The sequence below is a fragment of the Hylobates moloch genome, unplaced genomic scaffold (assembly GCF_009828535.3).
Source record: "Hylobates moloch isolate HMO894 unplaced genomic scaffold, HMol_V3 SCAFFOLD_24, whole genome shotgun sequence".
In the NCBI taxonomy this organism is placed as follows: domain Eukaryota; kingdom Metazoa; phylum Chordata; class Mammalia; order Primates; family Hylobatidae; genus Hylobates; species Hylobates moloch.
This window is the reverse complement of record NW_026652299.1, coordinates 3553244-3570607: the sequence shown is the minus strand read 5'-3', so window position 1 is coordinate 3570607 and position 17364 is coordinate 3553244. Positions and strand designations below refer to the sequence as shown.

Below are 17364 nucleotides of genomic sequence, written 5' to 3'. Positions count from 1 at the left end.
GGGCATCAGGGAAGGAGCCTGGTGGCCGTGTTGTGCAGGCAGACTTGCATTTGATCTGGGTTTCATCCTTGACTTGGTGCACGGCTTTGGGCAAGTTACCCCTCTCTCATGGAGCCTTGGTGTCACCCTCTATCAAAAGTGGGGGCTGGTCCCTATCTCAATGGAGTAATTATAAAATTAGATGAGATAATGGATGGGTCTTGTCTGTACTGCCACCTTTAAGATGCTGGGATTATTAACCAAAAAAATGGCTACAAATCTGATGCCAGGCTCACTTGCTTTTTTTCTTTCTTTTTTGTTTTTAAATTATCAGATTGTAAAATGACTTTTTCTTTCTTTTGATGTACTGTTGCATCAATTTTAATATATACATAAATTTGTGTAACTACTCAAAATCAGAATACAAAATAGTAAATGTATTTTTAATTTGGATAGATACTGGCTAGTTGCTCTCCATAAAGGTTGTCTATCCACACTGCACTATCCCCAACAATATATGAGTGACTTTTTCCTCACAGCCTTGGCAAATGATAGAGATGGTTATTTGTTTGCTGTCTGTTATTATAGCCTTCCCCATGAAGAAACACAGCAGCAGACTAGGGCCACAGCAGCTGTCTGGTCCTTCTCTTGATTAAAGTTGCTTAAGCCACAAATCTGAAGCTTAAAAAGAAAAATAAATACTAAACAGAGGCCTCGTATTTTAATCACATTTCAAAGCGGCTACATTCCCCATCTGCTCTTCAAGCAAATAGACAGCTTAGTTTACAGCATTCTGTTATTCTGAATAACTAAAGGATAACTGAAAGAGAGTAGAAAAAGTCATCTCAGTAACAGTTATATACCTTTGACATGGTAACTGTTCTTGTTCACAAGTTCCAGTGCACATACAACCTCTTTTTTCTCATCTGCCTCCTACCTAATGTCAAAACATTTAGAAATGAAAGCTGATTAAGATCTTATCATGTTGAATTTTGTAAACATACTAAAAGAAAGAATGATATTAATAGAATTGACATGAGAAAATTGGACTAAACTGTTTGAAGCGTCTACTTTCTTTATTGTAGATGTAAATTAGCCACACTTAACCAAAATATTAGGTTTACAAATCTCTTGCTTATAGGCCAGATTCAGCCAACAGGCTTGTATCGCTGGCCTCACATAATCTTTCAAAATTAGGAAATATTACATTAAAATCCAGATTTTACTGAATAATGAGAATATCTGAGAATAATATGCCCATATTACCACATCACCACTGTTGGTTGGGGCAAATACTCTAATTCACCACATTTTTTTTTAAATAGAGACAAGCTGTCACCATGTTGCCTAGGCTGGTCTGGAACTCCTGAGCTCAAGCCATCAGCCTACCTCGGCCTCCCAAAGCACCGGGATTACAGGTGTGAGCCACTGTGCCTGGCCTCTAATTCATTACATTTTTATATGTGATCACTTTATTCATTTTTTTTCTACTTATTCTTCAGAATACTATATAATTTAGTAAAAATTTTTATAAGTTTTAATAGCAGCAACACTTCTTTTTATTATTAGTATTTTCAGGTATCCATATAGTATTTAGCAATAATATTTCAATTGAAAGAATTTACAGTTATTATGACTAAAGTGTTTGTTCTTACAGACATGAAATTTGCCATTTGACTTAGTAGTTGGATTATTTAACATAAAGCTTTTTTTCCCTTTTAATACATGTACATATTTTCTTACCATTTTGGGAAACTATTACTGATTTTTATTACTTTCTGAATGATTCTTGCTTTTTATCATCTGATATATTGATTATTTTCATGTATCTCATTTGACTTTTAATATATATCTTTTAAAAACTTTAGTTGCTGAGAAATGTTGTACCAAGGTTCATCAGAGTTATGATCATATTTCTTCTGCATTTCGATCCCCGAGCTGACAAGCTGACTTACCCATATAACTTCTCATTGATTTTAATTTTCCAGACTTTGCAGACCCCTGTTTATTTAAGTAAGCTGTGATCACTTTCTCACCCTACTCCCAACACTCTCTGCATTAAAATCTATCATTTTATAAACAAAGATGCAGATGATGGACATTGCTTTCTTTGTTAACACTGTACCAGAACTATGAATGCTTTGTTTATGAGCACAATTAATTAAGGTTTGCCTCTGTTTTAAAAAAGGAATTCATTTAATCTGGTTGTACTCATTTTTAAGAAGCAAAATTATTTTTATGTCTTGTCCTTTATTATTATTAGTTTTGTTATCTAAGAATAATTGCAGCCAGGACAAGGAATCTAAATGAAATAGGAACCAAAGACTTATGGTAAAGGAACCGAAGATTTACGGTAAATAGTAGTGGTAAGTTTAGTGGGACTTAGTTATGAAAAATATTTAACTGAAGGCTATTTAAATACAAGTTATAATTTTAACTGTGGGAATAATGAAGAGCAACAAAGGATAAATGACATTTTAATTTTCATTTTTGTAATTTCTAACAAAGTTGATGATAATGCAATATGACATCTTGCCCTTATTGTTTAACTTTCTATTATGGTTTTTAAAGAGGTTCTTTTTTTTGCAGAAATATTCAGAGGGTTTTTTAGTTTTCCTAAAGGTGTCTCCAATCATTAATGTTTATATTATTCTCCTTTCAAACACCCATTGAATCATGATCCTTGCTTATTTTCTGTATTTCACTTTTTAACTGCTCTTACTGGCTTTATTTGTGATGTGAGTAGTGTTCAAATATAATTTTCATTAACTCCATGAAATCCCACATCTTTCCCTATATTGACTTTGCATAAATTTGCATATTTTACAGGCGTAGATAGCATCCCAAAAGAACAGATATGTTTACACCATCCATTGATTAGAGAAGGACTTACCAACAAAACTTTTGTCATGAAGAGTAAGAACAGGCTCTTCTTTTTTTTATTGTACTTTAAGTTTTAGGGTACATGTACACAATGTGCAGGTTTGTTACATATGTATCCATGTGCCATGTTGGTGTGCTGCACCCATTAACTCGTCATTTAGCATTAGGTATATCTCCTAATGCTATCCATCCCCCCTCCCCCCACCCCACAACAGTCCCCAGTGTGTGATGTTCCCCTTCCTGGGTCCATGTGTTCTCATTCTTCAATTCCCGCCTATGAGTGAGAACATGTGGTGTTTGGTTTTTTCTCCTTGCGATAGTTTACTGAGAATGATGGTTTCCAGTTTCATCCATGTCCCTACAAAGGACACGAACTCATCATTTTTTATGGCTGCATAGTATTCCATGGTGTATATGTGCCACATTTTCTTAATCCAGTCTATCGTTGTTGGACATTTGAGTTGGTTCCAAGTCTTTGCTATTGTGAATCGTGCCGCAATAAACATATGTGTGCATGTGTCTTTATAACAGCATGATTTATAGTCCTTTGGGTATATGCCCAGTAATGGGATGGCTGGGTCAAATGGTATTTCTGGTTCTAGATCCCTGAGGAATCGCCACACTGACTTCCACAATGGTTGAACTAGTTTACAGTCCCACCAACAGTGTAAAAGTGTTCCTATTTCTCCACATCCTCTCCAGCACCTGTTGTTTCCTGACTTTTTAATGATGGCCATTCTAACTGGTGTGAGATGGTATCTCATTGTGGTTTTGATTTGCATTTCTCTGATGGCCAGTGATGATGAGCATTTTTTCATGTGTTTTTTGGCTGCATAAATGTCTTCTTTTGAGAAGTGTCTGTTCATGTCCTTCACCCACTTTTTGATGGGGTTGTTTTTTTTTTTCTTGTAAATTTGTTTGAGTTCATTGTAGATTCTGGATATTAGCCCTTTGTCAGATGAGTAGGTTGTGAAAATTTTCTCCCATTTTTTTAGGTTGCCTGTTCACTCTGATGGTAGTTTCTTTTGCTGTGCAGAAGCTCTTTAGTTTAATTAGATCCCATTTGTCAATTTTGGCTTTTGTTGCCATTGCTTTTGGTGTTTTAGACATGAAGTCCTTGCCCATGCCTATGTCCTGAATGGTAATGCCTAGGTTTTCTTCTAGGGTTTTTATGGTTTTAGGTCTAACATGTAAGGCTTTAATCCATCTTGAATTAATTTTTGTATAAGGTGTAAGGAACGGATCCGGTTTCAGCTTTCTACATATAGCTAGCCAGTTTCTTTAGTGTTGAGTAGGGAAGGATATTTGAGAAGGGCCCAATTAGTGAGTGATGTATGTATCAGTCAGTTTTTTATGCCGATAGAACTTTTGCTTGGGTAATGAATATTCAGGTAATGGGACCTCTCCTGTTTTGCCTTCAGTTTTCTGAATATGGGAATTGTCTTAGTCCATTTTGTGTTGCTATGTCAGAATACCACAGATTGCATAATTTATAAAGAAAAGTGTATTTCTCATGATCCTGCAGACTGGGAAGTCCAAGGTCAAGGGGCCTGCATCTGGTGAGGACCTACTTGCGACATCATCCCAATGGCCAAAAGCAGAAGAGCAATAGAGCATGTGTATAAGATAGAGCAAGAGAGTGTCAAACTCACTTTTATAACAAACTCACTGTCACAATAATGAACCCATCCTATGATAACAACATTAATTCATTTATGAGGGCAGAGCCCTCATAACCTAATCACCTCTTGAAACTCCCACTTCTCAACGTTGTTGCGTTGGGGATTACATTTGCAACACATGAACTTTGGGGGACACATTCACTCTGTAGCACAAATGGTGAATTTCCGGATAGCAAGATTCTGAAGCCTTTCAAGTTTATTATAAATGCTTTCTCATCTCAAATAACTCATCAACTATGGCATTTTTAAGTACCATGAAAGTGTGTGTTATGTTGGGGTGTGTGTGTGTATAAACTTCAGACCTTTAAAAAAGTGATTTCTTCACAGTAATAAGATGGAAATTCATTTATAGCATTGACTAAAGTGGGCTGTCAGTGTTGATAGTGACATTTATTTAGCATGAATAATGTTTTACTATCCAAGAAAGACATTTTGCTATGTCATAGCGATGAACCAAAAGAACCTAGCACCAATTGATTCACCATTATATTATAATAGATGCTCCAAAAACAAATACATACCAAGGGAAAAAAGCCCTGATGATCAGACTAGGTGAACCATAGGTGCAATTAACTACTCAGTGCAGGGATGTGTTTAGTGTAATCTATCACAGGATACTTTGTTAGAAGTGAGTCTTGAAGTAGAAATAATAAAAAGGAAAAGAAAACAGTAATCTAAAAATGAAATGATTAAATGTTATAAACACTAAACAGAATTTTTTAAAGGCTGATGCTTATGGTTCAAAGACTTTTGAATAACGTAAAGACCAAGACTTTTCTACGTTTTCTATATATTTGGTAAGTTCTGTAATTAATAAATCTTATCCTAACCTGAAGTGATCTTTCTCATCTGAATTTCCAGAGGCTTCATTTTTCTATATTATATCTTTGACAAATAATTTTGTGCAGACCCTGAACAACTCTTCTGCTGGTTTTTGAAACTATTTATTTAAATCTCATATGGTTGTTGAACTACTTTTGTGCTTACAACTTCCCAAACAAACTATAAGCTTCATTCATTACAGTGTCTTGCTAATAGTAGAAATGGCCAAAACAGTTTTTTTTTATTTGACTCAAGCTGATACAAACTCATTCTTTTCCAGAATAAGAAAAAGTAACTTTACTCCTATTTAGTGTATAGTACATTTATCTCATAAATCTATGCAAAGCCTTTATAGCAAATATTAACAATTTCTCCTTTTATGAAACTTATAATGAGTTCTTCTTTCAATATAGGTTATGAGTAGAATTTTAGATTCATGTTCTAGAGATTTGCTAAGACAATAGTGCTCATGAGGGTAAAATGACATGTTTGTGAAAATGTCCAGAAACAGGTATTTTCTTATACTGTGGGTAGGTATAAATTAGTACAACTCTTGGAAAACAACTAATCTATGTATGTTTACCATACCTAAAGATATTATTATCCTTTAACTCAGTTTCTAAAAATCTATTCTAAGGAAGCATAGAAAAAGCATTATCTACAGGAAATTTTACAACATTATTTATAACAACTAAATTTGGAAACAACCTAAATGATAAACAATAGTGAATGGTAATGAACAAATTACAATGCAACAATGTGATGTTACTATACATAATGTTTCCAAATAATTTGCTTAAATGTGGACTTTCTTTTTAAAAATGTACGAAATTTAGTATTGTCACTGCTTTGCAAAATATGAAAGCAGAAAAACAGTCTGAGAAAGTTATGCAAAAATATCTACAGTTTAATAGTTATTTGGTTTTAAGTAATAGGACTGTTTTCATTCTTACACTTATTTGTATTCTCTAATAATCCTATAAAAATCATGTATTACCTTTTTTTTTTTTTTTTTTTTTGATGGAGTCTCATTGTGTCATCCAGGCTGGAGTGCAGTAGCACAATCTTAGCTCACTGCAACCTGTACCTCCCAAGCTCAAGCAATTATCCTGCCTCAGCCTCCCAAGTAGCTGGGATTACAAGTGCCCACCACCGTGCCCAGCTTATTTTTCTGTATTTTTAGTAGAGACAGTGTTTCACCATGTTGACCAGGCTGATCTTGAACGCCTGACCTCAGGTGACCTACTTGCCTCAGCCTCCCAAAGTCCTGGGATAATAGGCGTGAGTCACTGCACCCAGCCAAAAATCATGTATTACTTTTTAAATGAATGGAAAAGTAAGCTGCTTTTTTTAAATCTAAGAAACAATAAACACTTAAATCATTCTCTTGGGAAAGATATATTTCTTAAGAATGAGATTCCTGCCTTTTTAACAGGTTTTAGGAACTTCAGAATAAAAAAGGAGAACTAGAGCAGTTTAAAGTACTGAGCAACTGATCAAATTCGCCGTTGCACTGCCGTGACTCTCCTTCTAGATGAAACAGGCCTCAATATAAGTTATCAATCTCCTCATACTTTAACTGACCTTCTCTTGACTTATCAATACTAAGCCTAATGACTGTATGTTTTCAGTGTGACAACCCCAGGCTCTTCCCCACTCATTATTTTCTCTTCATTTCCTTTTACTTAGTACAGTATTTTTAATGTTCATCAATATTGTAGTGTGTATCAGTGATTTTTTCATTTCTATTACCAAATAATATTTCAGTTATGAATATACCACATTTCATTTTATTCATCAATTGATGAATATTTGAGTAGTTTCTACTTTTTAGCTGTTGTGAATAATAATACTATAAATATTTGTGTACAAGTTTTTATGTGAACGTATATTTTAATTGCTCTTTGTTATATAACTAGGAATAGAATTACTGACTCATATGTTAACTTTATGTTTAACATTTGAGAGACTGTCAGGCTGATTTCCAAAACAGCTGCACCATTTACAGTCCTACCAAGTGTGTATGAGGGTTTCAGTTTCTCCACATCTTTGTCAAAACATGCTTTATTTATCTGTCATGTCTATTCCATTGATCTGTATGTGTCTATCTTTTTGTAGGTACCACACTATCTTAATTACTGTAGCTTTGATAAGTTTGAAATAAGGAAGTAAGAGTCCTCCAACTTTGTTCCTGTTTTTTTAAAATGGTGTGTTTGGGCTATTCTACTTTCCATCAATTTCCATGTGAATTTTAAGATCAACTTACCAATTTTAGCAACAAAGCCAGCTGGGATTTTGATAGAGATTACATTGAATCAGTAGATCAATTTGGAGAATTTCATCATCTTAACAATAGTAGAGCTCAGATCCATGAACATGAGATGTCTTTGTATTCGTTTAAGTCTCTAATTTCTTTCACTGATATTTTGTAGTTTTTAAAATGTAAGTTTAGTCTTCCTTTGTTAAATCTATTCACAAATATTTTAATTTTTTAATACAATTTTAGATGGAATTGTTTTATTATTTCGTTTCAGATTATTTATTGCTGGCTTAGAGAAAATAACCAATTTTTTTTAACATTGAGTCAATGGCAAAAGAAAATGATTGATTTTTGTATATTGATCTTGTATCCTACAATCTTGCTGAACTTGTTAATCTTTGTAGATTTTTAGAACATTCCTTTGGCTTTCTTATATATAAAATCGGTGTAATGCCTATCAAAATACCAATGACATCCTTCACTGAAATAGAAAAAACAATCCTAAAATTTATATGGAATCACAAAAAATCCAAAATAACCAAAGCTGCTTTAAGCAAAAGAACAAAACTGGAGGAATCACATTACCTGACTTCAAATATATTACAGAGTTGTACTAACTGAAAACAGCGTGGTACTGGCATAAAAACAGACACATAGACCAATGGAACAGAATGAGAACCTAGAAACAAATCCATACACATACAGTGAACTCATTTTTGACAAAAGTGCCAGAAGCATACGCTGAGGGAAAAGATAGTCTTTTCAATAATTGGTCCTGGGAAAACTCAATATTCGTATGCAAAAGAATGAAACTAGACCCCTATCTCTCACCATAAACAAAAACCAAATCAAAATACATTAAAGACTTACATCTAAGACCTCAAACTATGAAATTACTACAAGAAAACATTGGAGTAGCTCTCTAAGACATCGATCTGGGCAAATATTTCTTGAGCAACACCCCATGAGCACAGGCAGCCAAAGCAAAAGTGGACAAGTGGGATCACATTAAGTTAAAAAGCCTCTGCACAGCAAAGGAAACAGTCAAGAAAGTGAAGAGACAACAAACAGAATGGGAGAAAATATTTGCAAACTACCTATCTGACAAAGGATTAATAACCAGAATATGTAAGGAGCTCATAAACTTTACAGGAAAAAAAAAAACTAACAATACAACTTAAAAATGGGCAAAAGATTTGATTGAATAGACATTTCTCAAAAGAAGACATACAAATAGCAAACAGGTATATGAAAGGGTGCTCAGTCATTAATCATCAGAAATGCAAATCGAGACTACAATGAGGTATCTTCTCACCCCAATTAAAATGACCTATATCCAAAAGATAGGCAATAACAAATGCTAGCTAGGATGTGGAAAAAAAGGAACCCTCCTACAATGTTGGTGGGAGTGCAAGTTAGTACAGCCACTATGGACAACAGTCTGGAGGTTCCTTTAAAAACTAAAAATAGAGCTACCATATGATCCAGCAATCTCACTGCTGAGTATATACCCAAAAGAAAGGAAATCAGCATATTGAAGATATATCTATGCACTCCCATGTTTGTTGCAGCACTGTTTACAGTAGCTAGAGATTTGGAAGCAAGCTAAGTGTTCATCAACAGATGAATGGATAAAGAAAATGTGGTACCTATACACAACAGAGTACCATTCAGCCATTAAAAAAAAAAGGGATCCAATCATTTTCAACAACATTGATGGAACTGGAGATCATTATGCTAAGTGAAATAAGCCAGGCACAGAAAGACAAACAATGCATGCTCCCACTCATTTGCGGAATTAAACAAAACAATTGGCCAGGTGCAGTGTGGCTCATGCCTCTAATCCCAACACTTTGAGAAGCCGAGGTCAGGTGGATCACTCGAGCCCAGGAGTTCGAGACCAGCCTGGGCAAGATAATGAAAACTTGCCTCAAAAAAAAAAAAAAAAAAAAATTAGCTCGGCATGGTGGCATGTGTCTGTAGTCCCAACTCCCTGGGAGGCTATGGTTGCCAGAGGCTGGGAAGGGTTGTAGGGGGATTAGGGGAGAGGTGGGGATGGCTAATGGGTACAAAAACTATAAAGAATGAATAAAATCTACTATTGTATTTTGATAGCATAATAGAGTGACTATAGTTAATAATAACTTAATTGTATATTTTAAACTTAAAGAATGTAATGGTTTATATCTCAAAGGATAAATGCCTGAGGGGATGGATACCTCAGTCTCCATGATGTGTTTACTTCACATTGCATGCCTGTATCAAAACATCTCATGTACCCCGTAAATATATATACCTACAATGTACCTACAAAAATTTTTTTAAAAAAGATCGTATCATCTTAAATCGAGATAGTCTTACCTCTATCTTAGTCTTTCCCAATTTGTGTGCCTTTTATTTCATTTTCTTGTCTAGTTTCCTTGGCTAGAACTTCCAGTATAATGTTGAATAGAAGTGGCAAGACTAGATAATTTTTGTTCCTGATCTGGGGGGAAAGCATGCATTCATTCACCATTAAGTATGATCTGAACTGTGGATTTTCCATAAATGTCCTTTAATGGTTGAGGAAGTGCCCTTCTACTTCTTGTTTGTTGAATATTTTTAAAATGAAGGGGTGTTAGATTTTGTCACATGCTTACTCTGTGCTCGTTTATGTTATTCCTGTCAGATATATTTCTATATGTGATAGGCCCAACAGTACTTTATCCTACAATATTGTTTTGTACAATTTCTTTTTTGATCAATTAAGGAAAGAAGGAGACGAAATATGCATTCATTGTATCTTTTATAATTACTTTTACTTGTGCTGCCCCTTTTTGTTTTCTTGATGTCAGATTATCAACTGGATTCTTGAAGAAGTTTCTTTAGTATTTCTTGTAATGTAGGTAGACGTGTTATCAATAAATTTTCTCAGCTTCAGTTTCCTTGGAACATACTTATTTCACGTTCCTTTTTGAAATAGAGTTTGGCCAGAATGAAGATTTTTTTTTTTTTTTTTTTTTTGGATAATCTCGGCTCACTGCAAGCTCCGCCTCCCGGGTTCACGCCATTCTCCTGCCTCAGCCTCCCGAGTAACTGGGACTACAGGCACCCACCACCACGCCCGACTAATTTTTTGTATTTTTAGTAGAGATGGGGTTTCACTGTGTTAGCCAGGATGGTCTTGATCTCCTGACCTCGTGATCTGCCCGCCTCGGCTTCCCAAAGTGCTGGGATTACAGTTTTTTGTTTGTTTGTTTGTTTTTTGAGATAGAGCTGGCTCCATTGCCTAGGCTGGAGTGCAGCAGTGCGATCACGGCTCACTGCAACCTCCACCTCCCAGGTTCAACGGATTCTCGTGCCTCAGCCTCCTGAGTAGCTGATATTACAGCCAAACACCACCATGCCCAGATGATTTTTTTTTTGTATTTTTAGTAGAGACAGGCTTTCACTATGCTGCCCAAGCTGGTCTTGAACTCCTGGCCTCCAGTGATCTGCATACCTCTGCCTCCCAAAGTGCTGGGATTACAGGCGTGAGCCACCATGTCCAGCCCAGAATTAAAATTTTTAAGTAACAAGTTTTGGGGTTTTGTTTTCCTGTCAGCACTTTGTTTATATCATCCCACTGCCTTCTGGTCTCCATTGTTTCTGATGAGAAATCAGCCACTGATCTTTTTGAGCTTCCCTCGTATGTGAGGAATTATTTTTCTCTTACCGCATTCAAGATTTTCTCTCACCACATTCAAGATTTTCTCTCCCTTGAACATTTTCACTTTGATGTGTCTGAGTATGATTCTCTCTGTCCTCATCCTACTTGGAATTTGTTGAGCTTCTTCAGTAGGTCAATTAGTGAATTTTCATCAAATTTTAGAAGTTTCCAGCCATTATTTCTTTGAATATTATTTTGTTTATTTCTCTCATCTCCTTCTGGTACCCGTCTTATGCATATGCTGCTGTGTTTAGTGGTGTCCCACATTTCTCTGAGGCTCTGTTGTTTACTACATTCTTTTTTCTCTGTGCTTTCATTACATAATCTCTATCAATCTATCATCGTGTTCACTGACTGTTTATTCTGCCAACTGAAATCTATGATTGAGCCCCTCTAGTGAATTTCTTATTTTGTTGTATTATATATTTATTTCCATCCAGAATTTCCACCTTTCTCTTTTTTTAAAATCCATAGTCTTTGCTTTATTGTGTGCAAAGAGTATTAGTGGCTTTTGAGCTTCCTGCATTTCTATTTCTTGGTGTTTGATTCTCTCCAAAACAACCAGGGAAGAAATAAGGCAGAAAGCATGTCCTCCTGACGGTCTCCACTCAGTTCCGAGACTAATAGAAAAGAATGTAACCAGACTCTGAGTTCTTTGCGATATCTGAGGTCAATACGTAGAATTCTTCAGTAATTTGTGAATTCATTTTTTTCTACAGTGTCATCAAAGAACAAGCAGAAATCTTGATTCTTAACTATTACAATATAATGGCCTCACCTGTGACCACTTCCACAGTAAATCATAATAGCAACAAGGTCGTACATTCTGTCTGGATTGGTTGCATCCCCTGAAGTGTTACACAGACAAAGTTCTAAACGAAAAACTACCTAGTAAGAAAGTTTCGTACATCGGTGAATTTAATCCATATATTTAAATCTTTTCAGATGTAGAGCTATAATCATGGGTGGTTTTTAAACTTTCATTCACTTGTGTGCTTCCTGTTTGCCACAACACTCTTCACAGTAATGTCTGTATTCACTTCATAGAGTTTCTGTGTTAAAAACCCTTAAACAGTGAATAACTGATGTATTTTGTTCTATATCACAGGAAGTTCTTTAAAATCTTCATCTTTGCTCTTATAGTTTCACAAGTAATACATCTGGTTTCATTAGTTAATGTTTTCTGAAAAATTTCATGAACCTACATTGGGTCTGGTGTGCTGTTGTTATTTTCAGTATCAATATTACCATTTGGTAAGTGACCATTTTGTTTATCCTGCCTTCTCTCTTCTTACAGAATATCAGCAATTGTATTTAGTAGGTAATTTAAGAACCCATGGGTATCTTGTTGCATGCAGAAAATCTCATTTTCTTTCTGTAATCTTGTTTTGAACTTCTCGGGAGATATTACTTCAACCTTTTCCTTCTGTGTGGCTACACTGTGGAAGAAAGTTGCTGAGCACATTAAAATTTTCCTTCTACCTAGGTTGTCTTGTATGCTAGAACTTTTTCCTGAAATGGATGACAAAAATAAAGTGCATGAAGAACTGAATTCCCAAAATTGCACAAGTTCCCCAAATTGACTAACCCAAAAGTGCCCATTGCAGGTATTCCCAAAATTGACTAATCCAAAATAGTGCTCACTGACTGGAAACTGTTCTGGGCCAATCTCTTTCTCTCATGTTGAAGCAATGGCACTCGTGGTCCAGATGGAGGCAGGGGAGGAGAGAAGCCAGGCCACCCGCTTGCATTGCAAAGCATGGGCCGCAAACCCACACACCAAACCTGCCCGGCCACCATTGCCTGATTTTTTTTTACAATTTCTGTCTCTTTATTAATATTGTATATCTGTTAAAATGTTGTAATCATACTTTCCTTTTGTTCTTTAAGCATAGTTTGCTTTAGTTCTTGAAATATATATATATATATTTTTTTTTTTTTTTTTTGGATACAGAGTCCCGCTCTGTCGCCCAGGCTGGACTGGAGAGTACAGTGGCACAACGTTGGCTAACTGCAACCTCTGCATCCTGGGTTCAAGCAGTTCTCTTGCCTCAGCTTCCCAAATAGCTGGGATTACAGGCACCTGCCAGCACGCCTAATTGTTTTTATTTTTTGTACTTGTAGTAGAAACAGGGTTTCACCATGTTGGCCAGGCTGGTCTGGAACTCCTGACTTCAAGTGATCTGCCCACCTCAGCCTCCCAACATGCTGGCATTTACAGGCGTGAGTTACCGTGTCTGGCCTCTTTGCATATCTTATAATATTTTATTGAAAACTGGACTTTCTAGATAGCATATTGTAGCAATTCTGAATATTAGTCCTCAATACTTGTCATTGTTGTTGGCCTGTTTATTCATTTAATGACTTCCCTGGACTATTTTAACAAAATCTATTCAGCACCTATGTGAAGCTTCTGATGTTACTCTTCAGAGCACACAGCCTTTCCCATGCACATAGTCCTCCTGGGATGACAGTAGCTATGATAGACCCCCTTGACTGTCTCTTTCCCTGATCTGTTATGCTGTTTGCTTCTATTGGTATCATACCTACCTGTTAAGCTCTACTAATTGCTGGGGTAATGCTTTATTGTTTCCAGTAATACCCCAGGGAACAAATTGCTGTAGTCTGTTCCAATTAAATTCTGTCCCCTATACTGAACTAATTTTGAGGCCATTCTTTGAAGTTTATTCTGACGCCAGGAGGATTGTTCTTAACTGCCTCTTTGATTCTGTCTGGCAAATACCTTCATGTTTTGGGGAGTGTTGTTCTCTTTTGTTTAATAACTGATACCCAGTCGTTTCCTATTGTTCACCAAGATGACCTACTACTTAGCTTATTTCTCTCATGGAGATACTAGCCTCCTCTTGCTTACCATCAAAATCTTCATTGTTTCAAGAGCACTCCTGGGCTTGAACTCTCCCTCACTCTATTCTCAATAAAGTCAGTTCTCTTGGGGAGAGCTTTGGAGTTCTCTGTTCTTATGACATTCTCCTCCCCCTGGACAAAATCTTGGAACTACTAGCCTGAAGCTAAGATTAGGAAGAGCAGCCCACTTTTCATGCAGTGGCAAACCTGTTTTATGAGCAGAGCAGTGTGCAGAGGACTAGCCTCTAATCTCTTGGCTTGCTTCTCCCAGCATGGAACCTGTGCCCTAAGGGTGAGCTGGGGCATGAATGCTTTAAGCTCCAGTGTTCTCAGTCTACTTCACCTGGAGTAGAAGAACTTTTGCTCTGCAGTTAAGGTCTTGGTGCAGAAAGGGAACCCCTGGCCTCTCAACTGTACTTGAGTAGAATTTTACATCTGCAGTACATAGCTGGGGTCATGAGAAATGTTGATGGCTTGCCTTCTGTGGAAGATATCAGAGCCCTTGGCTGGGAGGTGGGGAGAAGGGGAGCCCTGTAATCTTGACCACACCTACCTGGAGTGGAGCCTCTGTCCTGCTGAGCTGGTGAGTGGGAGTGAGGAAGGCAGTGGGTTGTGACTCAAGTGCCAGTGACTCTCTTTGTTCTTCCCAAGAGTTAGTAAATTGTCTTGCATAAATGTTTCTTCACTGGCTGTGTGCCCTTAAGACAATTTTCAGAGATTTTAAATGATTGTATTTTTATAATTTTTTATCAGTTATGGTTGTTTCACTGGGGAGCCCCTCACTCCTCATCCATTCCAGAAGTCAGTCTGGGCTATTATCTTTTGGACAGTATCCCATAAACCTCTCTTCTTCTTCTCAGAAGGAGCTTTATTACTGTATGATTTATAATTTATCAATATATTGCTTGTAGCTGTAGAAATCGGCATCATGCCATAAACCACTTTGTACACTGCATGTCAATAAATTACAGCATCCTCATATATCAATATTGTATGTATAGACTTAGTGCCAACATGTATGAATAGGCACAACCTAACATAAGTACACCTGTTTATATACGTGGCATCCTGTAGGTCATATACAAGGAAAGAGAATAAGCAATTCTGGGTTACAGCCAATCTCAGTTGTAGTCATGCTACGGCCTCCAAATCCAGTGTGACAAAGCAAGGATAGGGAAACTTTCTCTTTTCCCCATCCTTGATGGTACCCCAGTTAACCAGGATATGCCATGCCAAGCCAGGCCCTTTTCCTTCTCTAGCAGTTTCTTCCTAGAACCTCCTGGCAGTAGGTGGGCTTTGCTCCGTCCTCTGTTTAAAGAACTAACTTTCTTTCTTTCTTTCTTTCTTTCTTTCTTTTTTTTTGAAACAGAGCCTAGCTCTGTCGCCCAGGCTGGAGTGCAGTGACATGTTCTGGCTCTCTGCAACCTCTGCCTCCCAGGTTCAAGCAATTCTTCTGCCTCAGGCTCCTGAGTAGCTGGGATTCCAGGCATGCACCACCACAGCCGGCTAATTTTTGTATTTGTAGTAGAGACAGGGTTCCTCCATGTTGGTCAGGCTGGCCTTGAACTCCTGGCCTCATGTGATCCACTTGCCTCAGCCTCCCAAAGTGCTGGGATTACAGGAATGAGCCACCATGCCTGGCCTAAAGAACTTTCTTTAAAGAACTTTGTCTAAAGTTGTTTGGAACTTTAGGAGTTCTTCTTTGCTCCTGCAACCCTCTTTTCTCTCCAAATGTTCATTGACTACTAATGCTCTATTCTATTTCACCTGAGAAAAATGAAGGACCGACCTTCTGGATCTATTGCTTAAGCCTTCAGGTGCCTGCATACAAGATATATAAAAGGCTCAGTTTTATTCCATTTCCTGGAGTGTTTTGTTTTGTTTTAATAACTGATATCCAGTCATTTCCTATTTTGTTCACTAAAGTGTCATGTTATGTTTTACCCATATGCAGAGTTAACAATTTTCTATTATGTATGATCTCCATTTTCAAAAATGTCTGAGGACCTGTAGAGTACACTTTAAATGCTTCAGGAAGTCAGTCATAACCTTTTATATTTGCCCATAGTTTGCTTTCTTGCCTCATCTCTGATCTCCCTGAGCTCCATTTACACTGGGCCAAAAACTTACTGCTTTCTCTTAAGCAGACCATCTATTTTATGTGTCAGTGCTTTTGCTTTCACAGATACTTAACCAAATGATTGTCACAGAATATCCTAATAGTAATATGAGATATCAGGGACCCAGTCCATACCTATTGAATAAGTAACTACATTTGGGGATTTTTTTTTTTTTTGAGATGGAGTTTCACTGTTGTTGCCCAGGCTGGAGTGCAGTGGCACGATCTCAGCTCACTGTAACCTCCACCTCCCAGGTTCGAGCAATTCTCCTGCCTTAGCCTCCCAAGTAGCTGGGATTACAGGTGTCCACCACCACATCCAGCTAATTTTTTGTATTTTTAGTAGAGACAGGGTTTCATCATGTTGGCCAAGCTGGTCTCGAACTCCTGACATATCATCCACCTGCCTTGGCCTCCCAAAGTGCTGGGATTACAGACATGAGCCATTGCACCCGGCCATGGGGATTGTTTTTTAGAAAGCTCTTCATTTGATTCTAAAGCTACTTAAGAACCAATGCTATTCTCTCTTCTTTTCCTGCAGTGTCCTCCCTATCATCACTTGCTTTCACTTTGCTTGACAAAGGCTTGCTTAACAAAAAGAAGAAAGAAAAAAAACTAGACACAACTAAAATATTACCTTCCTTGAAAAGTTGTTCTCAATTCTGTCTGTATTCCTCAGCTAGTGGATATTTGTTATTCTTGGATAATTAGTATTAGAATTCTCTTTCTGGGTTTAGGGAGTACCCTACATTTGGAATCAGAGATATTTTCTATCTTACAGGCTTAAAATGCCAACTACTTACTCTCCCAGTCTCTGTTACACGTTGGGCATGAGTCCATAAACAGGACTGCCAATCAGACATACTCACCACAGACTTTGAAACAAAAATTAGAGACATGAAAAAAATGTAGACTACAGACTCCATTTCTGGAGTCTTCATTTCTGAAGTAGCAGTAGCAGCTACTTCCAGTTTCCAAATATAACAGAAAAGTTATTCTAGTGGCAACATCTATCCTGCAGCTTCCAGACAGTAGCATTGCATGCTGCACGCTCCTTTCCTGGTTG

The 17364-nt window shown here is 37.0% G+C and overlaps 1 protein-coding gene and 1 pseudogene across 2 annotated transcripts in view; one reads left to right on the top strand and one right to left on the bottom strand.

Moving 5' to 3' along the window:
* Window positions 1-17364, top strand: part of MBD5 (methyl-CpG binding domain protein 5) — a 470039-nt gene that overhangs the window by 245735 nt on the left and 206940 nt on the right. The window lies entirely within an intron of this gene.
* On the bottom strand, window positions 11923-15106 carry LOC116463025 (ubiquitin carboxyl-terminal hydrolase 12-like; annotated as a pseudogene).